The 12,566-nt window shown below is 43.7% G+C and overlaps 1 protein-coding gene across 9 annotated transcripts in view; it reads right to left on the bottom strand.

The window, feature by feature from the left end:
* Window positions 1–1,680: 1,680 nt before the first annotated feature.
* The window catches only part of LOC120829835 (ERC protein 2), a 117,650-nt gene continuing 106,764 nt past the window's right edge, over window positions 1,681–12,566 (bottom strand). For all 9 annotated transcript variants that reach the window (XR_013453033.1, XR_013453034.1, XM_040194343.2 and 6 more), the window contains one exon: window positions 1,681–3,046. The gene's annotated coding sequence lies outside the window, so the exon portion shown is untranslated. The remainder of the gene's footprint in view (window positions 3,047–12,566) is intronic.

Genomic DNA, 12,566 nt, shown 5'->3' with positions numbered 1-12,566 from the left:
CTGCTGAGGCTCCGAGTCCGTCGTCCTCCCACACCGCGCGCGTGTGTGTGTGTGTGTGTCTCTGTGCGTGAAAAGTATCACCGACTATCCCTCCCTTTCGGATTGTCTCTCCGTTTCTCTCACCTGCCTCAGTCGCCTCCTCTCACAAACTAGCAAACTGCAGCGTGGATGCGCGGCGCAAAACCTTCAGATGGCGCATGCGCCTAACAAATTCTCCTCAAATTGCCTTTTTCTTCTTTCAGTCACCAACTTTCAAGGAGCAAGGCCTTTGATAGAAGGTAAGAGAGAGAGAGATAGAGAGAGAGCGAGAGAGAGAGAGAGGGGGGCGGAACATGCTGTAACAAAACAAGCGTCTCTATTACCTAAAATAAACGTATAAAGCACCCGAGGCTATTACCCTATCCATACCGGAGCAGAGTTGGGATTTTCACTGGCAGCAGATCGAGTTGCCACTCAGTAAAATCAAGACAAGCAGGTCCAGATCCTGTGCTTATACAGGCTGCTCTCATCACCTGAAAGCCTTTGAGCATTATGGCCATTACGGTAATTATTATTTTAATGCACATTATCTCAAAACATGCTGCAGGAATCCCTCGGGTTACAGTTCTATATTTCTCAATGAACCCCACGATGTGTGTCAGAGGGCAAATTGTTTAATATTTTCACCTCTTTCACCGTACGTTGCTCAGGCTGCGCACACTGGAATCATTCAAGGGGGGAAAGCTGTGTTGTTTTTAATTGTACCGGACAGAATGTCATCTGTATTGAGGAAATAGAGATTGAATAACAGTCAGTAAGACATTGCTGAAATGGATGGAACGGGTCCCCAGAATATCTGGCGACGTGCCCGAATAAGTTCTTGCCTCAGGTGAATAAAGGGAAAAAGATGGGAAAATAAAGTCCTTTTGAAATTTTTATAATTCCAATCGTGTTCGTCAGGTGAAGTCAATCTTATATATCTGATATGTGTGCCTAAGTCCCTCAGCACTTGCTAAAAGAAGAAATAATATACAGGTAAATGTATAAAACAGAACCATTTTGTACATTATACGTTTCGTTCCAAGTTTCTAAAATGGTCTGTTTCACGAAAAAGGGTCAGCGATGAAGTTATTGTTCATTTCGGCCCCCAAAATGTCAAAAAATAACTCAATCTTTTTGTGACAACTATCATTTGGTCCCATCTTTTTCCACACCTCCCGTACATCTCCCTTACGTTCATGTGGCTGTAAATGCCCGTGGCAGAATGAGTGTGAAGTGCCTGCAAAGAGTTCTGTTCCCAGCTAATGTTACCGTGGTGGATGCTGGAGGCTGCGAACGCGTCAAAGAGCACTTAAAACATGCTCAGCCACATTTCTGATCCCTCACCATGCCTCACTGCCCCTCCCGCCTCCGTCAACCCCCCCCCCCCCCTTCTCCATCCCCCCACGTTCCCCAAGGAAGAAAACTGGGCAACATCTGGCTGAGTTTATGAGAACGACAATGAGGGAGAGAATTGGTAGACCTTGAAAACTTGGGTGAATTCTTTCCCGGGCAGTGCAAGGGTCTATTGTTGTCGTTGCCATTAGTGGCGGGGGCACTTGAATCCTTTGGAAATACGCATTGTTTCACTTAAATTGACCAATAACATTGTCGATGTCGACAAACTGATTATTGTCTTTCTGATAAAAACACAGGTTGCAGTTCTAGTGAAAACAACTTTTATTTAAACAAGAGAAACCAGTTGACCACTGCAAAACACCGTGGAACCATTCGAGGGTGAATACTGTTATCCCCCCCAAAACTTTTACAGTCATCACAAACATGAGAGCAGCCTGATACCACACACACATACACACACACACACACACACACACACACACACACACACACACACACACACACACACACACACTGTACCAAAATGTACATGTTAGGTAAGGGCAAAATAGAAACACCGTTATACTGTTCAAACCAAATACACCACCGTCTGGACTCATCAACTTCCAGTACGGTGAAAAAAGTAATGACGCAGTGCTTTATAATGCGAGTTCCTTCATAACAAACGCCACCCAGATTCACAGGATCAACAAATAGACAACAAAATAACACACTGCGTAATGAGTTACACAGAGCTGTTGAAACTTAAAAAAAAGAATAGTGGCACTCAAAACTGTTTTGGATGTAGAAAAGCTAACAACATGATATTGGTTCATTAAACAAATGCACAGCAGGCTAAAAGAACACCAGGAGAAACGTATAAACCGACCGTTGTTACAGTAAGCCGGCTGATTGGAGGTCAGCCGTGACTCCTTCTCTGTTAAAACGGGTCCTGATTTTAGAGAAGGTGTAAGCTGATCCTAAAACTGTCTTGATGGGGCACCTTTAAGCCCACATTTAGCTTTTTCCTGTTGATCTCTCAGCACGAAAACAGGAAATAGTCAAAGAAATGAGTAACTAGGACGATTTACCGGGTTGCCCGAATGATTCAGATGCGGCTCCATGTCAGTAATTAGTTTCTCGGCGGTTGTCTCCTTTGGCACGGTACATTGAGAAGGTTTCTGTGGATTGTGCATTTTGAGGTCTACGTTGTTATATTTACAAACGTCTGATATTTAGCTGCAGAAGTAAACACATTCATGCCATCACAAAACCAGTCCAGGGCTAGCACGGGTTCACCACCATCCACCGACGCAGCTCAGCCACACCAGTAGTCGACGGTGGCGGAGTGATTGCCACTTGATGCGAAGCCAGGACTCCGTAGCACCGCAGCACTGCAAATTGAATCTCGCTCGCAGTCTATTGAAAACAGCTAATGAAATGAAGGCCGCTTGCCAACACCTGGTAGCTCCACACGGACAACAGATGGTCCTGTGAGGGACATTCAACCACCCTGAGTTGGCCGTTTGCGTTTTTTCATCGGAGGTGACATCCATCGGTAAGATGGTATAATCTCCGACAGGCTGAACGTATGAAGTCCTCTCTGGATGTCAGGTGATCATCGTGGTGGGAATTATAGGCTGGTTGAGTCGAAGCTCGGGAACCTCTTGGTGCCTGGCTCTTATAGCAGCTGTGGAAAAAAGAAAATAATTAGTATGAGAGATCAACGACAAAAAAGGAAATACAAAGGCTACATTTTTCAAAGGTATGTGGAGATGCATCAGCTAGTAATGGATCTTAGGTTGCTCTTAAAGTTTCTAATAGACAAAAAAATCTCAAACCCATTGTAGATGTTTTTGGTTTCTCAGCTTTACGATGACCATTTTAATACTCTCACTGTCTGGTCAGCCCAGAGAGGTCCTCAACAATGCTCCAAATGCAGTTGGCAGCAGCCCAACCAAGTGCTCATTAAAAATTAAAAAAAAAGAAAAATTGGAATGTGTCCGTTATTCAGGTTGCACAGCAGTCAGCAACCACTCACTTCTTTCCTTTGGGTTAGGTTGTGAGAAAAAAAGAGAAACAATGATGTATGTCTAGCTGGCTGGTGGCGCCTCATTGGCTGAGCAAACAGGCCACTAACTAACTACCAATCACTGGAAACATTACCACCAGTCACTCAGGGGGGAAAGTGATATAACTTTAATACCGACGGCAAGGTGGAGTTGGGGAAAATGTTTGATGGAGATGGTTTGAAATGTGTAATAACCCAGAACCCTTGAATGTAAAGGAGTTACCAGTATTTAGCGGTAGTAGTGGTAGTTAGGTTAGTGCATTGTGTAGAAAGGGGAACGCCGGATTGTATAGAAAGTGTCCTGCTCTGCAGGGCTGCTCGCACTCTTCCTGTCTCTCTCTGATTGGCTGCGAGGCAGAGAAGGACCATCCATTACAGCCCGGAGTAAATAAACATGCACAGCAATTAAAGTGCCATCATTTGTTATGCAACGTGATTCGCGTCTGTGTGTGTGTGTGTGTACACAAACTTGCTCACATTTGAGTGTGACCAAATGTGTGTCCACGCATGAACATGCGTGTGTGGGAATTTTTGCATGTGTGTTGGTCGCCGTTCTCAGGTTTCTTCAACGCCGTCTGCGCTTAAATTAATGATTTTAGGGCCAGAGAATCAACAAATACGGCCCCCGGTTGGGCATAATGGAGAGATCGAGCTGCCTGTGGATGTGTTTGAGGTCCGCTCCTCTTTCTTCTCTCTCAACACCTCACTACTGGCACACAACAGACGCATTCACTACACAAACTCACGTGTGACGCCTGTGTTCGTGTTGGTAATGAGGAAGTGTGTGTCGCTATGTGGTCATGAAAGTGTGTACGCTTATCGGCCTATGATTATTTTACATGTCAGCATGTTGTGACAGATTGTTAAAATCAAATTGGAATTGTAGGTTCCTTAGTATGATTTCTGCATGTATAGTAGTGCTCATTCTCATCATGTGAATATCAGCCATGAAAGCTACGGCAACAAGATGGATAAGTTCAAGAGCTGAAACGGCTCTGACAGGCTGATTAAAGCCTTTTCAGCCCAAAGGTCATTGTACACAATGTTTCTTCATCATCAGCTGCTAAAAGCTGCAAAACCAGGCAGTTACACATATGCTGCACTGCCCAAAGAGAACATTTTGCTAATTTTGCATGAACTCCAGCTGGGCGAGGAAGCACTTTTTTTCAGTATACGAGTCAAAAACAGTTTTGAAATAAGTGTCTGAAAATAAACAGTATGCACATTTGACCCAGAGTAGTAAAAAAAAAAAAAACACATGGAAGATCCATTTATCAAACAGACACTACTGGTGTACAGCCGTTTGGCTGCATGAGGACCGTAAGAGTAGGAATGTGATGAATCGCACTGTGAATCTTAACCGGTCCTCATGATAGAACAAAACCTTAACATTCAATCCAACAGATCAGATTCAGGCCTCCCATTGCTCAATCCAGCCACAGTAGGTTTAGAGGGGGGGGGGGGGGGTGGGGGGTGATTCACATGTTTGAATGTTTGTCTCTTTTGAGCTTGGGTTTCATATCCCTTTAAAACATTACGACCATAAAAATACATACTTTTAAATTGGTTGGTACAATTTCCCTCTCACCAGCCATCATCTCCTTCTAATGCAGCCATTCCTATGGTCTACTCCCTGCATAACCCTCGCCCTCCTTCCCTCCACTCCGCTCTCCGTGTGCTTGATGATGGGATCAGACAGGGTGAGCATGTTCTCATATTAATACTGGTTTAACCTGGAGTCCGGTGGTAGGGAAGTTATTTACCATATTTGCGAATGCCCATTTGAGAAAACCGAGGTCTTCTACTGCCTGGAATCCATGCGTTATTCAAACAATGTTCATTTTGTGACCAGTGCTGTTTATCTATTCATCCACAACATAGCACATTTAAGTACTTCAAGTGGATAGGAAATTCCAAATTAGCATTAGTTGTTTAAGTCTGTTTTATTAGATCACTGCAATTCTCCCAAAACCCATACCAGTCTGTCCTTCTGTTTGACTGTTTGTCTTTGTCTTGAGGATTGGGTATCAAAACTGAGGGTCTGGATGTGAGCAGCTGAACCCCTTCATGTCTTTAAGTGCTACCAACATAAACTGCATGTTGAATGGATCCTTGCTGAATTTAAGGACCACCAATGTTAAAGTGCTGCTCTTTCACTCTTTAATAACGCTGGTTGGTGTCCTTTGACTCCTGAAGACGTAATGAGAACCGTACCAAATTAGATTCTGAGTAACCCCACTCTACCAAGAGGGGAGACATGTGGTTGAAAAACAGGGAAACAGAAGTGGCATCTCACTGTTCCGTCTATGTAAATACACATATTTGTCTCCTTGTTGACATTCTTTGTGAATACGTGATATCGCCTGTGGTCACATGCCTAGTATGGGACCACATATCATGTTTCTGAAGGTCGATTTAACCGTAGAAAATACGGTTTTAATAAAAATGCCCTGCAAGGTAATGACAAAAACGTCTGATCGTATAAGGTGTAATGGTGTTTCAACGTTCCCATTGATGATGAAAAGAATTACAGCATTTCTACATTAATCTATTGCAATGCAGTGTAAGCCACGAGGGCAACATTTGGTCCGGTTCCAATTAATTCATTTCAGGTGAAATGTTCCATGGTCATCCATTCCATTCCACAATTCCATTCATTGTATATTATATGATTTTGAAAAGGAGCACGTATGCGTGCATACCCTTCCATTCATTGATTTTTAACCACAGCCAAGAAACCTTAAAAATAAGGACCACATCAAGCTACCGCGGGAAGAGAGAACATCGCCGTGGCAACAATTGCTTCAAGAGCTCACCCTTTCTTCCCAAATTTCTCCTTTTTTTCCTGTCTTTCTTTTTTTCTGCAGCCTGACTTTTACAACTTCCTCCTGGTTGGGACTGCAGCTCTAACCCAAACAAAACTCAATTTTTTAGTTATTGGCCCTCATGGCATGTAATGGAGAATCAAGCTAATTATCCCTACAGCTGTTTTCACTTGCTTTTTATGTAAGCAATACCTGGCTGATCCAGAGAGCAACAGTGAGGCCCTTCTTAACGCTCCAGGCCTCCAGGCCGGCTGGAATTAGGGAGCAAAATGCCAGGTTTTCCTCCCCCCGATGCTGGCTGTGTGTATCCCTGCACCAATTTCGCACACAACCCAGCCTGACACAACCCCCTGCATACCCAAAACATCTCCACTCCCTCATACACCTTTCAAAAACTCAGCCTTTGAAGTTAAACAAAGCTACTCTTCAGTTGAGATCTGTATGACAAGAGTTAATTTTCCTCCACTGATGGTTCCTGACAATTAATGAAGGAGGTGAACGACAGTAGGGCGCGGCTCAGATTAACCATCTCCTGCTGTCAAAAAACTAGAAAAAGAGAAAGAGAGAGAGAGCAAAAAAGAAGAAGGAGGGAAAGAAAGAGAGGGAGTAAAGAGTAAAGGAAAACAATCCCTCAAAGACTAATTACATAATTTCCTTCATATGAGCAAACACATGGTGTGTGAAAGCAAGTGTGAGCAAGCCTTACAGATGCCAGGCCAGGAGGTGCTGAGGAGACTTACGGACACAGCCAGCAACTGCAATGAACAGCCACTATTTAAAAAGCACTGAGCCAGATCGCAGAAGCAACTTTATCTGTACTTTTTGTGGTATTGAAGTATGGATCCTTCTTCGCCAGCCAGCTAAGAGTAATATGACTCAACAAATGCTGGTGAAACGTTTCCCTCACTGAAGATCATGCCTCTGCTGCAGCCAGAAATCTGTTCAATACCAACACCACTAGGTGGAGTTGGAAAAAGAAAAAAAAAAGGATATGAAACTCATTAAACTCCCATGGAGAGCGGCATGCATCTGTGAGTCAGACACTTCACATGTATGTGCTTCACGCTATAACTGAGCTTCCTTCCCGTTGGAGCACTGCTCCACTAGCGCGCATCGTCTCTCTGTGCGGCTGCCTCAAATTGACATCTGTTTTAGAAAGAACAGAGATAGAGAGAGACACAGAGGTCCACACGTAGCAAATTTAAAACTTCTATTAATTCAGCTAAATTGTTGTAACGTCTGTAAAAGAGTAATCCCGCCCTTGAACTCTCTCCCTCCTCTTTGTGTCTAATCCTGTGAGGAATGATAGAGGGCTCTCTGTGAAATGGTGATGAGTTTTCGGGGTCCGGTCAAGGTTTTTCAGCGTACAAATGACAGGGGTGGGATCTGCAGAGCCTACTCCGAATGTTGCACACGTAGACACAAGCCACCCCGCGAACACAAATGGATATCCGTCTGCGTTTGTAAGAAAGTGCATGAACTTTGCAATTCAAGCACACGAAAAAAAAAAAAGGCCCAAGCATCGGAGAGTAGGTCGGAAAGGGTGTCACACTGTGACAACTTCTAATATTCAATTCAAAAAGTCCAACAACACAAAAAGGTGCATGGAATTCTCTTCGCCGCAAATTCTTCTCTCCTTGTCATCCCCAGCTCCGTCTCTCTTAGCGTTCAGTAATTTACTCTGTCAAGCTTATTTTTGCCTTATCACGGTATTTTTCCTCTTTTCCGCTCCTATGAGTGGCGTTGTTTATGTTATTGAGAGAAATGTGAAGAGCGGATGTGGGCCAGCTGTGTGTCAAAGTCTGCCTGTGTGCATGGCTGTGTTTACAACCCACCACTGCACATATTTGTCCTTGCAAGAGCAGCTCGGGGCCCTCGGAGAACTTATATCTCCTAACGACACCTTGAAGTGGAGCTACACCTCGAACTGGAGCAACAGCACCCTGTCAGAAACCGGGCCGAAGAGCACGGAACAGGCTTGCATCCTGACACCAGCGCAGGCCCGGCCAGACGGGGGAGACAAGTGAAACCCAAGCCCACATTAAAGCACCTCCATCAGGTATGAGATCAGTGGAGGCCTCCATGCTCTCACTGTCTGCGGGGGTCTGGGCCCCTGAGGCCCTATCTCACCTCCATCTGGAAAGAGAATCTGAGGGTAGTCTGATGGTTTCGATAAGAGGAAATCCCGACTGACACGGTAACAGCCTCTCACCCCCATTTAGAAAAATCGGAGTGGATGCAAGTCTAGATGTGATGCACTCTCATACGGGTAAGGGAGGGGAGGGTCGGCGTGGGGGAGGAGAGGGAGGGGGGTATAGTCGCATTAATTGTGCTTTGAAGGTTTGACCCAGTACCCTGAAACAGAAACAGGTTTATGGTGTAACATGTGCACATCTCTACCCCCTCTGTGGTGCTTTCTCTGCTCTTTGTGTGTTGAAGGTTCTACACACAGAAATGTGGGAAAGGGGCATGACAGACATTCATATTTTTATTTTATTGGGAAAGGAAAGTTTCGATGCCAGAGATACAGTGTGGGCTGGAGTGAAGACCTTATTCCCAAAAGATGGAAAAGACAGACAGGGAGCCAGACAGTTTTTGAAAGGCCTATTCTGCACAAACAGCAATGTTACAGAAACACACCTTTTTTTCATCTTAAGCCATTCGTTTTGTGCATATCACAAAAGCGTTTCAGCTCTCAATTGAGCAGCGACCCCTCTGTTGTTTTCCAGGGTCCCATTAATGCTCCACACTCCTCTTGATGTCTTCTCAAGCTGAGACCGACTCCGCTGACCAATTAGCTCCTCTCCCGACTCAACGAGTCCCCGGCCTTCTCTTCTCTCGGCCCACAGACTCAGTTTCCATCAATTTCACTTCCCTCTCTTCTTCCCCTTTTAACAGTATAAAAAGGGACTACAAGAGTGAGCACACACAGTTGAAAGAAGACATAACTGCTCTTCACAGTTCTTAAAGTTCTGCTAAACTGGTGTAACACACAATTATAAGAAAAGGCTGATCACAAAGCCTCATCTGGCACAAAAGAGACTTTTGTGACATGGACCTAATAGGTAAGTGGACCGACAGGTAAGGTTTGTGGATGTGGATCTGTTATGAATAAAGCTGGATTTTTGGACTTCCAATGGTTTTGTTTGGTCATCGCAAATCTATTTAAGATTATTTGAACCGCATCTTAAGCAAATAAATGTGATCCTTCAGATCTCAATTTGCTCTAAAGGAAAAGCCGGCGCCTATCTGAGCCTGTGTGTGGACCTGTGCGTGTTTGCGTATCAATCCGTATGTGTGTTTCTGTGAACACTTCTGATAATAATTTCTATTCAGTAGCTTTAAGTATTTGAGGTTAAGGTCAAGATTTACAGATCTGTGTTTGGTCATCAAACATTAGAGCCGCAGGAAATCTAACTTTAACAATCTGCTCATTTAGTCATTCATCACACTTGCACCAGGGCTCAACTGATTTTGTCTTGCGATTTCTTTTTTATTTCATAATGTGCCTCCTTTTGCACATTGAGCACATGCACCAGCCTATTTTATTTCTTTATTCAACCAAACGTAAAGTTTGTGTACAAACAGCAAGAATGACAAATCCAATTTTGTGGTCGTGAGTGTGTCTGTGCTAGCACAGCTGCACGGCGGCATTTATTACAATTTAAGTCCGGTTTCAGGAAAAGCCAATCAAGTTGTTGGGCAAGTCTGTTTGGTGGCCCCCGGGGTCGGTGTAGCCCCAGGACATGAGACTTACAGGATATACACTGTGGATAAATAGCAATGTTTTCACAATGCTGTGTTGTCTACGTGTAATCGTAGTGTTAGTATGTGAGAGAAAAGGGATGAAGAAACATTTGAGAAAGATTACTTAGTTGGCTCAATTCCTTAAATACATGTTCAGTTGATTTCACTCTTGTAATCGTACATGCTTGTGTTTGCTTTCACATGACGATGGACTGAGTCCGTTGGAAGCGGGGTGGTGGGGTTTGGAGGGGGAGGGGCTTAGTGCAAAAACTCCACCATTGCAGCCTCAGAACTGAGAGGTCGGTTGTGTGATGGTGAGATAGAGAGAGGGCAAAAACCGTCTCGGTAGCTGATAAGAGGGGGAGACCAGAAACGTACCGAAGTGATAAACAGCTGAAATGTGTGTGTTATGGTTCCTTAGACTTTTCAGCCTGTGGCTGAACAAAAACCCCTGAAGGACACCGTGAAAAGGCCCCACACATAAAACCTAAAGTGAGATACTGTGGATCATATATAAGCATCAAAGAAAGTTACACTGTTTTGTTTCTGCGCGAAAATAGAGAGAGCGTTTAGCAACACATTTAGTCTTGCTGTGGTATGAAAGGAACCCGTATTTGCACTGGCTCTGCAGAACCTAGGTTATGACAGCCAAAACTCATGATGTGCGGTTCCTAACATGGCATTGATATTAAAAAAAAGACCTGTGAAAAATAAACCGAGTTTAAAGTGAGTGCAGACTTCCAAAAACTCAAATTTGCAGTATGAAATGTTGAGGTTTGTGTGTCAGTGTGTGAAGTTGGGTCATTTTGTCTGGGTAGTGCTGGGAATACCAACGGCTTAAGGCCGAAAGAATTCAGGCCTCCCAAGCAAGGTCATGTGCTGATGTTTAGTAGGAGATTTCTCAGGTCACAGGCTGTGACTTTCAACCATCACTCACATTACCACACATCTTTGAGTAGTTCTGTTTAACTTGCATACCCCACAACTCTCCCCCAGTTTGCGGTAATGACACGTGACAGCTGTCTCAATCCACTTACCTAGCTGAAAGGGAATTCAACCCAAATAGCTGCTAGAAATGAAATGGACAATGCACAGTAGATGTGGGAACTCTAGGTGGATTTAAAGATATTTCTTTATCATGAGAACAAACTTTATTTTTTCAAATTACTAGAAAGCACTTACATGGTCAATGCCAATATACTGTGTGTGTATTTAAAAATATATATATATTTAAAAAATAAAAAAGATTTGAGTTTCTATTTTTTGGAATAATTCTAGCTCTTTTAATTTCCTCACAGTTGGGGAGAAAATGAACTATGAATACTGTACTCAAACCTAAAAGTTAATAATAAATCCTTTAAGAAATTGATTTGGATTGAGACACAATAGCTATGTTGGAGGATGTTTCCATGGTTACTCTGCAAACCATGTCTTTCGATAGTCATTTCAACTCCACTCACTCTATTGTGGTCCTTTTAGGTCTGCAGAATGGGTAACTCGCTAATATCACACTAATATGGCCAAGGAAGAAGAAGAAGTGGCCATCAAGTGCTTTTCCTCATCTCTCCATAGTATTATTAATGGCCAGTCTAAGGTCACCATGTGTCATTTCTCACATCCCCACATACTTCCATGCACTCAAGTGAGCAACAGAAAATGTCATGCGCTTTATTGTATTTTCTCCTAATTCTCCCTCTAGAAATATGGAGACCTACCTCTGCACATCTGTTCTTAAGTTACAACACTGGCTTTTTGACTTCAGCTACAATCCAATTAAACAGCTACCGCAGTAAATATTACAGAAAATCCCCTCCAATTTAAGGTGTATGTACAGTATGTCGACTTACAAGCACTTTTATATTGCATGTAAGAAGGCAGCAATTGACAAAGACAGAACCAGACAGGGAGGAGAGAGAGAGAGAGAGAGAGAGCGAACAAGAGACGGAGAGACAGACACGGGCAGTGATGTCTAAAAAAAAAAAAAAGAGTGTAATAACAGTGGTTAAGGCCTGCTCTTTCATTGAGTAAATCTGGCCGGGTCTATTTCACACTGTAGGAATCTCCTGTCAACCAGATCAAAGGCTTGTCAGGAGACAAGACTTGAACAGAGCACAAGGAACAGGTGACAGCTCCAATTCACTGAGGCATTTACAAAGACAAATACAATCCCTCCACCACCGACGCACACACACAAACACCTTTTTTAATGCCCAGTGCAGGTAAACACACGGTGAGATCAGAAAAGCGAAGGAGACTGACAGCTCCTTTTCTAGATGAGCATTTGGGGAAGTTCTTCTGAGCAACTACAAGAAAACCATCCATGCATCACCTGAGCTTCAAAAAGTACTTAAAGAGAGACAATACGGGCTGTACACACATACTAAGTGTACGGTGGGTAAGTGTGAGCGTGACCATTCAACATATAGGTGGAACCATGATGGGGCTAACATATGTAGAGTGGACATCCAGCTACGAATGGTATGGGACGCATGTGGGACCCGAGTGCAGCGTTATGATGGATAGAGCTAATATAAAGCGGGCCATATCCAGGGGGGGTGAACATAAGG

The sequence above is a fragment of the Gasterosteus aculeatus genome, chromosome 2, assembly GCF_964276395.1.
Source record: "Gasterosteus aculeatus chromosome 2, fGasAcu3.hap1.1, whole genome shotgun sequence".
NCBI lineage: Eukaryota > Metazoa > Chordata > Actinopteri > Perciformes > Gasterosteidae > Gasterosteus > Gasterosteus aculeatus.
Note: the sequence above shows the minus strand (reverse complement) of the source record. Positions and strands in the feature narration are given on the sequence as shown.